General features: G+C 39.7%; 1 protein-coding gene across 2 annotated transcripts in view; it reads right to left on the bottom strand.

Moving 5' to 3' along the window:
* The window catches only part of STX11 (syntaxin 11), a 38,530-nt gene that overhangs the window by 21,419 nt on the left and 2,756 nt on the right, over window positions 1–14,355 (bottom strand). Inside the window, exon 1 of one of the 2 annotated variants that reach the window (XM_019951796.3) lies at window positions 961–1,104. The exons of the other annotated variant lie outside the window; for it this stretch is intronic. The gene's annotated coding sequence lies outside the window, so the exon portion shown is untranslated. Of the gene's footprint in view, window positions 1–960; window positions 1,105–14,355 lie in introns of those variants that run through there. 2 annotated transcript variants of the gene reach the window in all.

The raw sequence follows: 14,355 nt of genomic DNA, 5'->3' as shown, positions 1-14,355 counted from the left end.
TCTTTAGGTTTCTCTATACCCCAAGATGTGTGTTCTTCTTAAACAGGACCTAGGAGGACGATGAGACTCATGGATCAATCATAATTTTTGGAAAGTAAATACTGTTGCATTCATTGCAATGAACAGAGTTCACTGCTACAATTAAAAAACACAAACATAATAATTGTCCTGTTGATATATGACACCTACTTGATGATCATGGCCTAAGTACACACCTGGATTTTGATTCAGTATACATTTACAATTTTCTATTCATATTGTATACAAACGTTAATGTAAAGCATACACATAAAAGGAGCATGTGTTTCTTAACACGTCTGAGGACAGTCTTCCTTTCCTTTTGAGGAATATGGTCATAAGCATGGTGAGGAGAAAAAAAAAATGATGCTAAAAAAAGATTATCTCATACACAAGCAGCCTCCACAAGCAAGATTCTGCAGAAGCTGTTTGATAATGCAGTATGCTAAATCGGGGTTCTTGAGCAGTGGGGGCAGGACAGCACAGAGATACTAGGCAGTTCTAACCTTGGCTGAGTTTCAGTGTGATAAGAGGTTCTGAAAACTTGAAAAGCCAGTTTTGAAATGGAGGTAGATAGTTAAGTGTATCACAAGTCTATTGTTCAGATCACTAAAGTAAAGAACACCAGTTAGGCAAAATACAACTTCCAAACACGACTCTCCTGCCATATTCCAAACCTCCCTTTGTCATCCAAGACTGAACCAGAGACAATTCTTGCTAACAAATGAAAAAGAATAAAAATTAGTGTAATGTGTACCAGGTTCCTAAGGAACATTAGAAGTGGATTAAGACCCTACTAGTCTTTCAGAGTGTTTAAGGTAATCAGGATACTGCTTCTCAGTTGTAGAATCTGGTTAGAATTCCACATCCACTCAGGGCAGTGGAAGAGAGTGGCTAAGTGTCCAGCCTGAGAAGACAAACTCTGCCACCCCTGGGACTAACCTGGGCTCTCTCACTGGTTTCAGGGTTCCCAGCAGTAAGAGAGGGCGATTCCTAATAGATAAGTGCTTTTCAAACGTCTGCTGATGTCACAATTCCTTGCAGTCACCTTCTCTCTGCCTTATCTTCCACATGTATAAATACCAACTGCGTAAGATGAGGAAGAGAATTAAATGAGATAATCCAGGTAAAGCTCTTAGAAGAGTGCCCAGCAGACAGTAAGCACTCTGTATATACGCCCGATTATCGTCTATTCTGTGATTTTAATTTACTCAAAGAATGAATGCAGATTCAGTAACTATTAGTATAAATAGTGCATTTGTTGATATACTGCTAACAGTTTATTACTAACAGTTTGTTACTCATCTCATAATCGTAAGTGAACACTAATACCTGTGGGTCACCAGATTGTTTAAGGTTTACAATAACTTTTTTTTCCAACTCTTTTTTTGTAAAAATTTCTTTTTTTCTGAGTATGAATGCAACCCTTGCTCTTTGAAAAGAAGAAATAATCCAATGACAGAATTGTTTTACATGGAAAGTAAACATGTCTCATCGTTTAATACCACTATATATAATGACTATAAAATAACCAATGATAAAAGGCTAATACATATTCTTCCAGACTCTTTTCTAATCTAGAAAGTTGTGAATTCTTAAGAGACAGCATCCAGAAGAACTGACCCTGATACTGTGAACTATGGAACATTTTCCTCGTAAACTGCAAGAGTTCTCTGGGTTTCCTCCTGCCAGGGGACCCCTCAGGGATGCAGGACTATAGGGCAGGTACCACCATACTTTCCACCACCAACATTTTCGTGCAGGTGGTATCAGGTAAAAAGGAACACCGAGGGCAACCTGGAAAGGGAAAGGAAATTCTTTAAAAAAGAGAGAGAATCCTCATGTTTTACTTTCACACTTAAGAATCCCAAAGCGGTTACTCCGATTCCACACACTTGGGAGACTGAGTCTTGAAGTGCCTAAGCCAGTCTGAGGACTGCTATGTTCAGGACTCAGGGTTTGTAAAGTCAGTGGCTAGGCTTTCTTGTGGGAACAGATGGACAATTTTAATTCAGTAAACATCCTTCGAACATCTCCCTCATAAACGTCTCACAGAGGTAAGCCCCATTCCCCACCCCATGAGGTTTTGTTGCTCGTGGGGGAGCGGTGTTTGTTTTGCTTTCCAGGAACATACTGGGAAGAAGTCTTGCTCATCAGCTAACTGGCTTGAGTCCTGAAAACAAATGTGGCGCGTGCGAGAAAAAGCACTCCCCTGGGTGTCAGAGGACTGCTCCCCGCTTCCTTCTCTAGCTGTATAAAGTAGAGGGAGACATTTCATATCTCTGAGTGTCAGTTTCTCCATCTGTAAATTGGCAATGACACTATCTCATAAGGGTTTCTTTTTTGATCAGTAAATGAGGTAGATAATGTATATAAAAGCACTCTGTAAATTTAAACGTCGTTTACAAACATGGTGTTAGGAGTTATTATTTTGCACAGTTGCCACTCACAATCAGTTTATTTCACCAGGTAGTTCATTTAAAATACTACAAGTACTACTCCTTAAGAAACATGTGCAGACCAAGTGATTTTAAATGATACTGAAAAACCCAACAACTATTCTAATATCAGTTTCTATATTATTCCTAACTCAAGTGACAGAATATTAATGCCCTATGTTCACTCAGAACCTCAGCAAAGTATGAGTTAAATGCCTTGCATTTACTGTATACAAGATGTCCAAGGAAACAAACTCATTTATCATAATGAAATTTGAAGGGAATATCTCACATTACACTTATCAAAGAAGACAAATAACAACTTTTTGAAAACAAAACTGACAAACTAAAAAGCAGAAGCTGACCAAATTTCTTATACATTTACCCCAATATAAACTGTTCCACATAGCAGTTGTGTTGCTTATTACTAATATAGAATCAACATCAAAAATATAATCTTACAGATTTTTTTAAATTAACAGAATTTTAAATTTCCCTTATATCTGAGCTTCTATTTTGTATTAAAGAGATGCTGCATCTTTGCAGTGGTAATTGGTAACTTTCATAATTGGAATCAGGGGATAACCTCCTATCCGACCAAAACTGCAGAAAATTCTATAGCTAAAGAATAACTTTATTTGTTCTCTCATGAAGAAACTATCAATATCCATGTAGAATAATTACCAGCAACCATGAAACACATACAATTTTTTTTTTTTTTTTTTTTTTTTACGGTACGCGGGCCTCTGTTGCGGCCTTTCCCGTTGCGGAGCACAGGCTCCGGACGCGCAGGCTCAGCAGCCATGGCTCACAGGCCCAGCCGCTCCGCGGCACGTGGGATCCTCCCGGACTGGGGCACGAAGCCGTGTCCCCTGCATCGGCAGGTGGACTCCCAACCACTGCGCCACCAGGGAAGCCCAACACATACAATTTTAAATATCATACCTTTCACTTTTCTGTTGAGCATTCATTATACTGTAATAAGATTTTAACATTATATTTTTTAAAAATCTCAATTGTATTAACTAAAATATATTCAAGAGTGTAGAAATCATGGCATCTTGTTAGCTAAACCAAGTTGGGCACTGTGTTAACTAGCTTCTAAGTAATATAGACTATGTGATTTAATGTTCTTGTGCACATCTTCAGGACACATATGCCTGCACAAGCCACTGGGACAGACACTTTCATGTGTTTATTCAACAGGTATTTTGTGAGTATCTATTGTACTATGTGCCAGGAAATAAGAGGGGATGAGGTTAACTCAGTGGGCAAAAGAGTCATGGTCTCAGTCCTTTAAAAATATATATTTTAGGGCTTCCCTGGTGGCGCAGTGGTTGAGCGTCCGCCTGCCGATGCAGGGGACACGGGTTCGTGCCCTGGTCCGGGAAGATCCCACATGCCGCGGAGCGGCTGGGCCCGTGAGCCATGGCCGCTGAGCCTGCGCGTCCAGAGCCTGTGCTCCGCAACGGGAGAGGCCACAACAGTGAGAGGCCCGCGTACCGCCAAAAAAAAAAAAAAAAAAAAAAATATATATATATATATATTTTTTAGATAAGCAAAAAATGTTTATAGAAAGCTTTTTTTTTTAAATTTATTTATTAATGGCTGTGTTGGGTCTTCGTTTCTGTGCGAGGGCTTTCTCCTGTTGTGGCAAGCGGGGGCCACTCTTCATCGCCGTGCGCGGGCCTCTCGCTATCGCGGCCTCTCTTGTTGCGGAGCACAGGCTCCAGACGCGCAGGCTCAGTAGTTGTGGCTCACAGGCCTAGTTGCTCCGCGGCATGTGGGATCTTCCCAGACCAGGGCTCGAACCCGTGTCCCCTGCATTGGCAAGCAGATTCTCAACCACTGCGCCACCAGGGGAGCCCAGAAAGCATTTTTAAAGACATAAACGAAAATTTCAAAAATGTGAAATAAGACTTTTGAAATATTTAAAATATAGGTATAGCTGAAACTAAACTTATGTAACTTGCTCATTCTCAACAATTTAAAGACATAACTATGAAGACAATGAGGGAAATACATCTTCAGTTGTCTGTGTAATTACAAAATTTTTCTTAATTTCAATAACTGGTGTCATCTATGACATGAAGATATAACAGCTTAGAATTTAAATCATGCTGCAAAGTCGAATAAACCTGCAGTGGATTCCCAGCTCTCAGCAAACTGGAAAAACACTATCCATCTCCAGGGGCGCTCAGTAAGGTGCCTGAGACACAGTGAGTGAGTTCTCAACAAAGGCAAGTATTTTCTCACATGATACTTATGGTTTTACTAATGTTGGTAAACATACACACTCTCCGTAACTATCAACAGGAAAATCTGTAAATGAGAGCTACTCACTTTTAACTTCACTGCCCTTAGTCTGTCCTGGCCCAAAGAAACTCTACTACGGCCACGTCATCCTGCCCTGCAACCAGAGATATCTCACCCCTCCCAATCCCTATCCAAATTCAAAACTTGCCCACTTAGGGACTTCCCTGGTGGTCCAGTGGCTCAGAATCCAAGCTCCCAATGCAGGGCACCCGGGTTCGATCCCTGGTCAGGGAACTAGAACCCGCATGCCGCAACTAAAAGATTCCGCATGCTGCAACTAAGACCCAGCGCAGCCAAATAAATAAATACATATTAAAAAAAAAAAAAGACAAAAAACTTGGGACTTCCCTGGTTGCACTGTGGTTAAGAATCCGCCTGCCAATTCAGGGCACACAGGTTCGAGCCCCGGTCCGGGAGGATCCCACATGCCACGGAGCAGCTGGGCCCGTGTGCCACAACTACTGAGCCTGCACTCTAGAGCCCACAAGTCACAGCTGCTGAGCCTGCGAGCCACAACTACTGAAGCCTGCATGCCTAGAGCCCGTGCTCCGCAACAAGAGAAGCCACTGCAATAAGTCCACGCACCATGACGAAGAGTAGCCTCCGCTTGCCGCAACTAGAGAAAGCCCGTGCTCAGCAATGAAGACCCAACACAGCCAAAAATAAAAATAAATAAAAATTTATTTTAAAAAAAGCTAATGGAACAATGCCTTTTAAACTTTTGAGGAAGATGTATTTTCAACCCAGAATTCAATCAAACCATCAATCAAATGTGAGAGTAGAATAAAGACATTCTCAGATTTACAAAGTCTCAAAATTTTTTTATATCCTATGTTCTCTTTCTCAGGAAATAAGGAAATGAAGCAGAAAATATACAAAATAAAGAATCCTAACGTGAGTTCTAACAGAGGAAAGAGGCAAAGGCATTCCAGGATGATGGCAAACGGAAACTCTAAGATAATAACTATGAACCTGGCTGAAAAGATATCTGTCTAGATTAGGTGAGTAGGCGGCAGGAGAGATTTCTTCAGAAAAATGAAACTGATAGAATGCCTTATGGGTCAAAATTGCTGGAGCAGAGATTTAGACAATTTGGGGTTGAGTAGGTTGTGAGTGTAAATGAAACTAACAACAACAATAAAAACCAATTAACTTCCAGAAAAAACATTATGTAGTTGCAGGAAATAATCATGATATAATACATGGCTCAGCTGTGACTAGCATTTTCATAATCATAAAAATAAAATCATGGAATACTGATCTAACAAGTTAGAATGGAATTGTGTTGGGAGGATGGGAGGAGGGGACAGAAAGGGTGCGTGTCTGGGGAAAAGGTGTGAAAATGAGCTAAAACACCATCTTCCATACAGAGCAGTCAATAGGTCATGCCTAAAACAAAACAAAAAACAATCAAGAAATAGTAACAGAAGAGTGTTATTTAGAGACATGAATATAAATACTAAAAGAAACAGCAAAAATAGTCGAAAGTAGTTGCCTTTCGGAAGGGGGAAATTAAACAGACTTTTTGTCATTAGACTTTTATTTTTCATTAAATGTTTTATGGAACTAGTTGACTCTAATTATGTATGAGTAAGTTTGATGAAACTAAAAACTAGAGAGAGAAAGAGGAAAGAAGGAGGGCAGGAAGGGACGCAGAAAAGAAGGGTGGGAGGGAAGAAAGCAGGAAGGAAGAAAAAAGGCTTTCTAGATATCCAAAACACTAATCCAAAGGGCAATGGTGTGAATTTATGAGTTTGGCTTGGCGCTAAGCAGGAACTCTTTAGGAATCCTCCGTCTTGTCTGCTCACTTCTTTCTCTCTCTCTTTCTCATGTAAACATCTCTTTACAGGTTCTGCTTTAGACTGAACACTTACACACATTTATAAGTGGAATCTGAAACTCTCCTCAAGTTAATATTTTGACTGAACTAAATCCAAAATTCCTGCCAGGGTTAAAAAAAAATCTGAAAAAGAAAGTGATCCTAAAATAAAGCTCAAATGATAAATAATTAATTTTTTTAGAAATTGAAAAGAACACAGCACTGGTGAAGCGGGGGAAGCCCTAGCAGATATTAACACCTATTATAAGACAATAATTAAAAACGTGATACTTTTGCCAACCTGAAAATTAGATAAATGGACACAAATAAAACATGGAGAAATATACCAATTATATATAAAATATTAGTTTATGAAGAAGCAGCCATCAAAAAATAATAGGGGAGGAAAAAATTTAAGCAACTAGATGATGTAATTGACTAGCAAGAATGTATTTCTCTCTAATCCTTACCAAAGACCCCATAATATACCTCAAGAACATCAAAGAATTAAAAATGCAAACATCAGTAACAGAAGTATTACTAGAAAATAAAGTGGAATATTTATCAGTACTCTGGGATAATAACTTTCTATGGGATTTGAGGTTGTGGAAGAACTCTCAAAGAAAAAGACAACCAAATCTGATTATATAAAATTTGAAATCTCTATGCAACAAGAAAGAATGATAAATACTAAAAATTAAAGCAAGAGATTGGAAGAAAATATTTGCACAAAACATAATAGACATTAGGTAGGTACACAAAATTATGTGAATAGACAACCTCAACTGATAAGACGATATACAGAAAGACAATCACAGGAGATAAAATATTCTCAATAAAAATATGAAATGATAGTATCTGCTCTTTAGCAAATAAATACAAATTAAAAATAAGATACTAATTTAGACTTATTAACGTAGACAAAAATGAGGGGGGGAAATCACAATACAATGTTTATCGATGCTTTAGTTACTAGATGGAAAGAATAAAATTGAAAATACTATTGTGTATTTATGCTGCTGTCAGTGGTAGGTGTAGGTATCTAGATGTCAACAGAAAGGAGAAAATGTTCGTGGCACTCTAAGTTTCAGCAAAGGGCAATTAATACCTTGAGAAGTTTTCTAATTAAACAACAACAAAATTATGCTGACTACATGGAATTTTCTTCTACAAACTGTTAAGCTTTTCAGATGAGTTGACACTACTATAGTTTTGACTCTTTAAGGGATAAGCTTCATCCTCTAAAGAGTTCTACATTTCCAAAAGGAGAAAAATATTACAGTTCACCACCATAGCTTTTTATTAAAAAATTCTCATTCTCAATGAAAACATAAAAGTTGACATAATTTACAAAAGTATTCAATTGGATTCACAGTGGTTAAACTCGTCACCCACCTACACTGCAGCAATAAACCAAGCTCGAACTATGCAAAATAGAAAGTGTAAGAACAAATGTTTAGAATTATTTCCTCACCATTCATATACTCCCTATATACAATATTTATAGTAAAAGCAAGAAAAAAATTAGAACATATATTGAGTATTACTTGCAATACCAAGGAATATGCCAAAGCATGGAAGTAAAGATGTGAGAAAACATTGCAGATGGTCATCATAGGACATCACATGTCCATTCACTTAAAAATCACACTTCCAGTCTGAGTTATATTTCACTTGCACTATAGTCTTTAATTCCAGTTTTTAGTATCAACGTTGTTTTGAGATGCTGGATGGTGTAGATATGTTTATGTTGACTTAAATGAGATACAGCAGAGCATTCTACACCTGCATCTACATCTAGTAAATGCTGCCCCATGATGACTTAATCCTCCCTTCTCTGCGATCAGCCAAATGGATGGTATCCTTTTTTTCTTTTTTTGAACCAGGGACTGAACCTGGGCTTTGGCAGTGAACGTGCCAAGTCCTAACCACTGGACTGCCAGGGAATTCCCCAATGGATGGTATTAGCATCCATTGGGGAATTAGCATGAGTTGAGCTGCTAAACCAGGTAGAGGCTACCAACTGCAATACAAGTGTTGCATCCCCTCTCAGCAGAGCTGAGAAAGTGAAGTGGAAAGATGAGAAGTCAGAGCAGACACTGACCTCTAAGCAAAGGTTCTGCAACCTTGGTCTATAATAAGACCCAAAGGCAAATCTGTCAAGCGCCCTCCTAGGCCATAATCATCAGATTCTTAAAATTAACTCTGAAAAAGCTGTAATATAATCTCATGATTTTCAGAGCTTTAAGTTTACATCATTTTACTGTATATTACATATTAAAATATTAACAAATTAGCTTCTAGCAATGGCACATGGAAAGAGACACACAGAAACTTCCTTCCCTGTTCCTCAGCATCTATTTTATTCAATAAATGAAGGAGTCATTTTCTTGTTCTCTCTTTGCCAGTGTGTGCACTCACATACTATAAACACACACCACGCACACACACACACATGCATGTGAAGGATGGGTCAGTTTTGAACTACAGAGACCAAAAGATCTTCCTTTGTTTAAAAAGAGGTCCCTTGTCTTATAACCAAAGCCAGGCTCATAGCTTCTATTTTTATATAAATTGTGTTTCATAAGAGTGGGACACTTTCTCTGACCTTAGATTAAGCTGCGTTCCTGACTCCATGATCTCACACTTTCTTATACCTCCTCTTTCCTAATATTCATCATATTCCATTGTTAATTGTTTCATTGCTTGTCTTCTTTGCTTGCCAATAAGCTCCATGGGGTCAAGGGCTGTACTTACTGTGTTTTCCATGCACCCCAAAATGTCCAGCTAATAGAAGAGGCTCAATAAATATCTGTTGAATAACTATGCTTGCTAGACTGATTATGTCTTTCGATCCTTTTTGATGAGGCTAGGTGTCCTGTACACCAAGATGAAGAAGACAGTCATTGCCCTCAAGGTGCTCACAGGCTGGTAGGGAGGATAATGATAAAAAAATGTAATAATAGGGGGACATATGGGTTTACTTTCTGAGCTCAGTAGAAAATGGTGAACTCAACTGGATAAGGGGAAGGGAAGGCTTCCTAGAGAAGGTGATGTCTGAGCTGATTCTAAACGGTTTAACAGGGGTTAGCGGGCAAGGAGAAGGGGAAGGGACCAGGCAGAGACAACCTGAGCAAAGGCATAAAGCATTGAAGGTATAGGAACTAGAGCAATTTGGTACTGCAGGAGTGAACCAAACATATCAATATGTGCTAGGAGTTTTACCAGATTATTCTTTAGGTGACTAACATTTCCGACAATGACCTGACTCAAATTCAGTGTTTTTCCTTTTGAAGAAAAATAATTATTCCCCATTTCAATGAATCAGATAATATATTTTCCTGACACAGTTAATCTGTCTCATCCTATTAGACAGTCATTTAAAGCTTTAAGACAGCACCTCAAAGTTTCATCTGGCATAAGATTTTTCTGGAAAATCTTACTCTCCTAGGAAGTTTACTGATTCTTATAAATTCACTGATCCCCCCCCCACCCCGGCTTTTATCTACAACTATTCCAGGAATTTGGCATCTCTCCCCCAGTTATCAAGATAGTAAAAAGCCAAGCCAGAAACATCTGCCTCTCTCCAGCAATCCTGGTCAGAAGCCAGCCAAGGAATTTGGGCCAGGCTCCCCATTGGCCACACCAGGAATATGCTATGAAAGACAAGGGGTGAATATCACTATATCAAGCCTGCTGGGATTAAGGCTCAGGTGCTCCTCTGTTCCACAGTTCCCATGGCTTCTTGCTAATCTGAAAAATTCCAATAGGCTTGGTCACCCTCAAGGGCATAATGGTTCAGGGCAACGGGTCTTAAACCATAGCATGGATCAAAATCATCTGGGGAAAATGTGTTGAAAATGTCGATTCATGGGCTCCACTTTTAAAGATTCTGTTCTAGTAGATCTTGAAAGTTGGCCTGGACTTCCCTTTCTGTTTTCTTTTTGTTGTTGTTCCTTGGTTCATAGAGGATGTTTTAAAATATCTCAGGCAATTCTGATCTTATAACCTACAGGCTACATACTGAGATTCACTGGAACAGTCTGGGGCCTGTCAAAGGCTTATAAAAAAGGGAAAGGGGAGGATGGAGAGAAGAGAGAGAAAATGTAGCTTAATATCACAAAATTGTTTACCATTTAACAAGGGTAAAGCCTTGAATTGCAGCAAAGACCAGCACTTCTGTCGGTGGTCTGGACAGCCTGGGTGTTTGGTTAGCTTTCTCTACTGTGCACCCCACTCCACTCATCCTAGCCAAGCCTCACCTGGCTCTTCTGCGACTAATCTTCCCAGGATGAAGGCTACTGTCTTCTTGCTCTCTGGTTGGCTATTTGAAATCCTTAAGGGCCTTAATGCCAGCTTTCTGGGCTTCACTCATCAGGGCAATGATCTGGGTTAGAAAGAAACGGCAAGGCCCTCGCAGAGAACGCTGTCTTCCAGAGAAATGTAGTGGATGATGTGATACTCAGATCCCTTCACGACCAAGGCCCCTGTTCCCCCGGCTGCCAGGAACAATGGCTGCGGAAGGTTCACAGCTCCAGGAATTGCCCTTGACTAAAGGGAGTTGCTTTGTCCAAGATTACACTTTCTGCCTGAATGCAGGCCACGTGATGTTGGCGACACAGTGACCAGCTCCCTTGCTTCATGGTGGCAGAACGATTCTGAAGGGCCATCCCACCTCCAAAGCTCCCCACTGTTGAGACCACCATTGTACGTGCGCTGCAGTTAATTCTTCCCTCTGCGTAATCCTGCTGCCCTCCCTCCCTGCCAAGTGTTATTCCCAGGGCACCTCCTCATAAATTTCTTGTGTGCAAATCTCAGAGTTTGTTTCCAGGAAACCTGACCTAAGGTACTGGACTTGCCTCTTTTAGTCAAGTAGTGAGAGCACAGCATACTGGGCCTCTGCACCTTACTTCTTGGGTAACGTTGGGTGGTCCCCTAATCTCTCCCAGGGTCTCTTTCCTCATCTATAGAATTCGAATACAGACAACAATAGTAATAATACTTATTATATCTGTTTTGCCAGGCTTTTATGAGAATTAAAGGAGAAAATATCCATGAGAGTACTTCGTAAGTAATGAAGAACTGTACAGTCTTGTCAGCTGACATCACTATATGTTGGTTTACCATGTGATAATCAGGAAAGAGGAGAGGAGGAAGTGGGATATCTACTAATATTATACAATTCATCTTACACACTGTGCCTGACTTTATCTGAAATTAAAAGATTTGTGTCACTAGTCAATACACCCAGGCACATAATAGAAAATTTAAAAAAAAAACAACCCAGGAGGTGAGACATGCATTGCTGCAACCCTGAAACTGAAACAGAAGTGACAACAATCCTTGTTCACTCTTTTTCCATATGAAGATAGCAGGAGAGTTATTTCCACTACTCTGAAAAGTCAGAATTCACATGATTACCCAAAAGGTTATGCAATGAGCAATGAAATGTCATTTTATATCTCTGAACAGAGAAACAAGTAAAACAACTGGGTATACAAAATGGGGAACACTTTTCTAAGCAACTTGTTATTTCTGGATTACCTTGATACCGTATCCACTAAAATGAAAAAAAAAGTACATTAACTGAAAACATTTAATTAGCTCAAGAAAGATAACTGGAAATTACCAATCCTAAAACGTCTCCCTACTAAAAATTACCAAATTATTGAGTCTTACAAAGAACTTGAATGAGATGCACAGATAATGTCTGGTATCCACAGACTCAGAAGGAGTGACCAGCAAATGACTTACCCTGACAGACGGTTTCATTATCAGCAAAAGTCACAGAATGGTTAGCACTCGGAGGCTTAGAGACCTACCAGAGCCCCTAACTCTCGCAATGCTCCGCTCTCAGGGAAACCACAGTCAAAATGAGGAGGCCAGACAAACCCACATGAAATATTAACCAAAACCCTTCCCTGTATTGTTCTCTGAGCACTGAATGAATTACAGGCAGGCATAGAGGAATTTAGACCAAGGGGTAAACATGTGGGCTGGATCACCCCGGAAGGCTTCATGTCAAGTCTCATATAATGAGAAACTATAAATATCTAGATTTCCTGGTAAAGCTAAAGAAATGCTGAATGAAACATTTTGTTTGTACGTGGAGAAAACATTTCAAAACTTCTAGTTTTAGATATTTGAACATTTTCAAACTTCCAGTGAGTTTGCTGATTCATTTAGGTACAACATTAATTCAACATCTATAATCCTTACATGGTCCAACGTAGAGGCCCCTGAGGAAAAAGAGAATTAGACCGTGTTTGCTGAAGAAAACTCAGAGAATTATTCAATGCCAAGGTAGGCCGAATCATGAAATGATGAGAATAGTGAAGAGTTGGGGTCAGATTTTTTTTTTTTAGGGGGGGGAGGTGGGGTTGTTAGTCAAAAATATCTTTGTCGGGACCAAAGGAATCGACCTGAAAATAGAAATGAGGGCCCGAACCAGGAAACCTGAATCATTTTGCTCAGCAAAAATCAAGAAAACAGGGGACACAGCAGGGCCAGCTTCACTTACCAAGATTCTGGAAGTTAGAAGCAGGAGGGGCTGGTAAGTACCTGCTTTGGGGTGAAACCAGAACAAAATGGTCCCAGAAGGCAGATTCTAAACCAGGAGTATAAGATCTGGAGCTGTTATGGACCTGCCTGCATCTGTTAGTAAATCTTCTACCACCAGACTCTGCTCTGTAGATTAATACCCCCTGGCCAGCCTTTCTGCTTCCCCGTGGGAGCGATACTACAGGTCTTAGCAACAAAATATTGAGTGCATCTAAGAAACACGAGGTGCTAAACTGAGGCACTGGGAGGACAGTTGTGCGGAAGCTGTGGGAACCTTCGGTCACTCCATTAAAATATTTTAAATTCCCAGGAGAAATGTTCTGATTATTCTAGGTTTATTCCTAGACCAACCAGGTATTTCTTGGGGTGAAGGTGGGGGGGAGGGAGGGGTGCCACAGCACAACAGGACCAGAGGGAGCCCCATCTCATGTATTGGTTGGGCTATTCCTGGTTGAGGGAGAATTGTCAGGATCAGGAGAGTGACTCTACTTTGAGTTCACCACAGTGTCTAAAACATCATTCATTCATTCATTCATTCACTCGTTCATTCATAAAGACACCGTATCAGAGCAGAGTGGTTAAGAATGCAAGGTCTGCAAAGGGGAAAGGTGAGGAGGAAGGATAAATTGGGAGTTTGGGATTAACATATACACACTACTATATATAAAATAGATAATCAACAAGGACCTACTGTATAGTACAGGGAACTCTACTCAATATTATGTAATAACCTATGTGGGAAAAGAATCTGAAAAAGAATCGATATATGTATATGTATAACTGAATCACTCTGCTGTACACCTGAAACTAACACAAAATTGTAAATCAACTCTAATATAAAATAAAAATCATATCAAAAAAAATTTTTAAAAGCAAGCAAGTTCTGGAACCTGACACTTGGGATCAATTTCCTGGCTCTGACAATTACTAACACTGCACTTCCTTCACCAGTGAAAAGTAGTTAACTATAGTACCTACCTCACAGAATTGCAATAAGGAGTAAAAGACTTGATTCACGTAATGAGCCTAGAATAGTGCCTAGAACATAATACGCACTCAATAAACTTTAGCTATTGTTAGTATTCATTCAAAAATGTTTCACGAGTACTGACTATATGCCAAACGCTGTGTGAGATCCTCATCATCCTTGAAACCAAACCAACTCTTCCATTTATGTTCCTACCTTAGTCATTAACTAGAAAC

The sequence above is a fragment of the Tursiops truncatus genome, chromosome 12, assembly GCF_011762595.2.
Source record: "Tursiops truncatus isolate mTurTru1 chromosome 12, mTurTru1.mat.Y, whole genome shotgun sequence".
NCBI lineage: Eukaryota > Metazoa > Chordata > Mammalia > Artiodactyla > Delphinidae > Tursiops > Tursiops truncatus.
The sequence above is the reverse complement of the archived record's forward strand: the minus strand, read 5'-3'. Positions and strand labels throughout refer to the sequence as shown.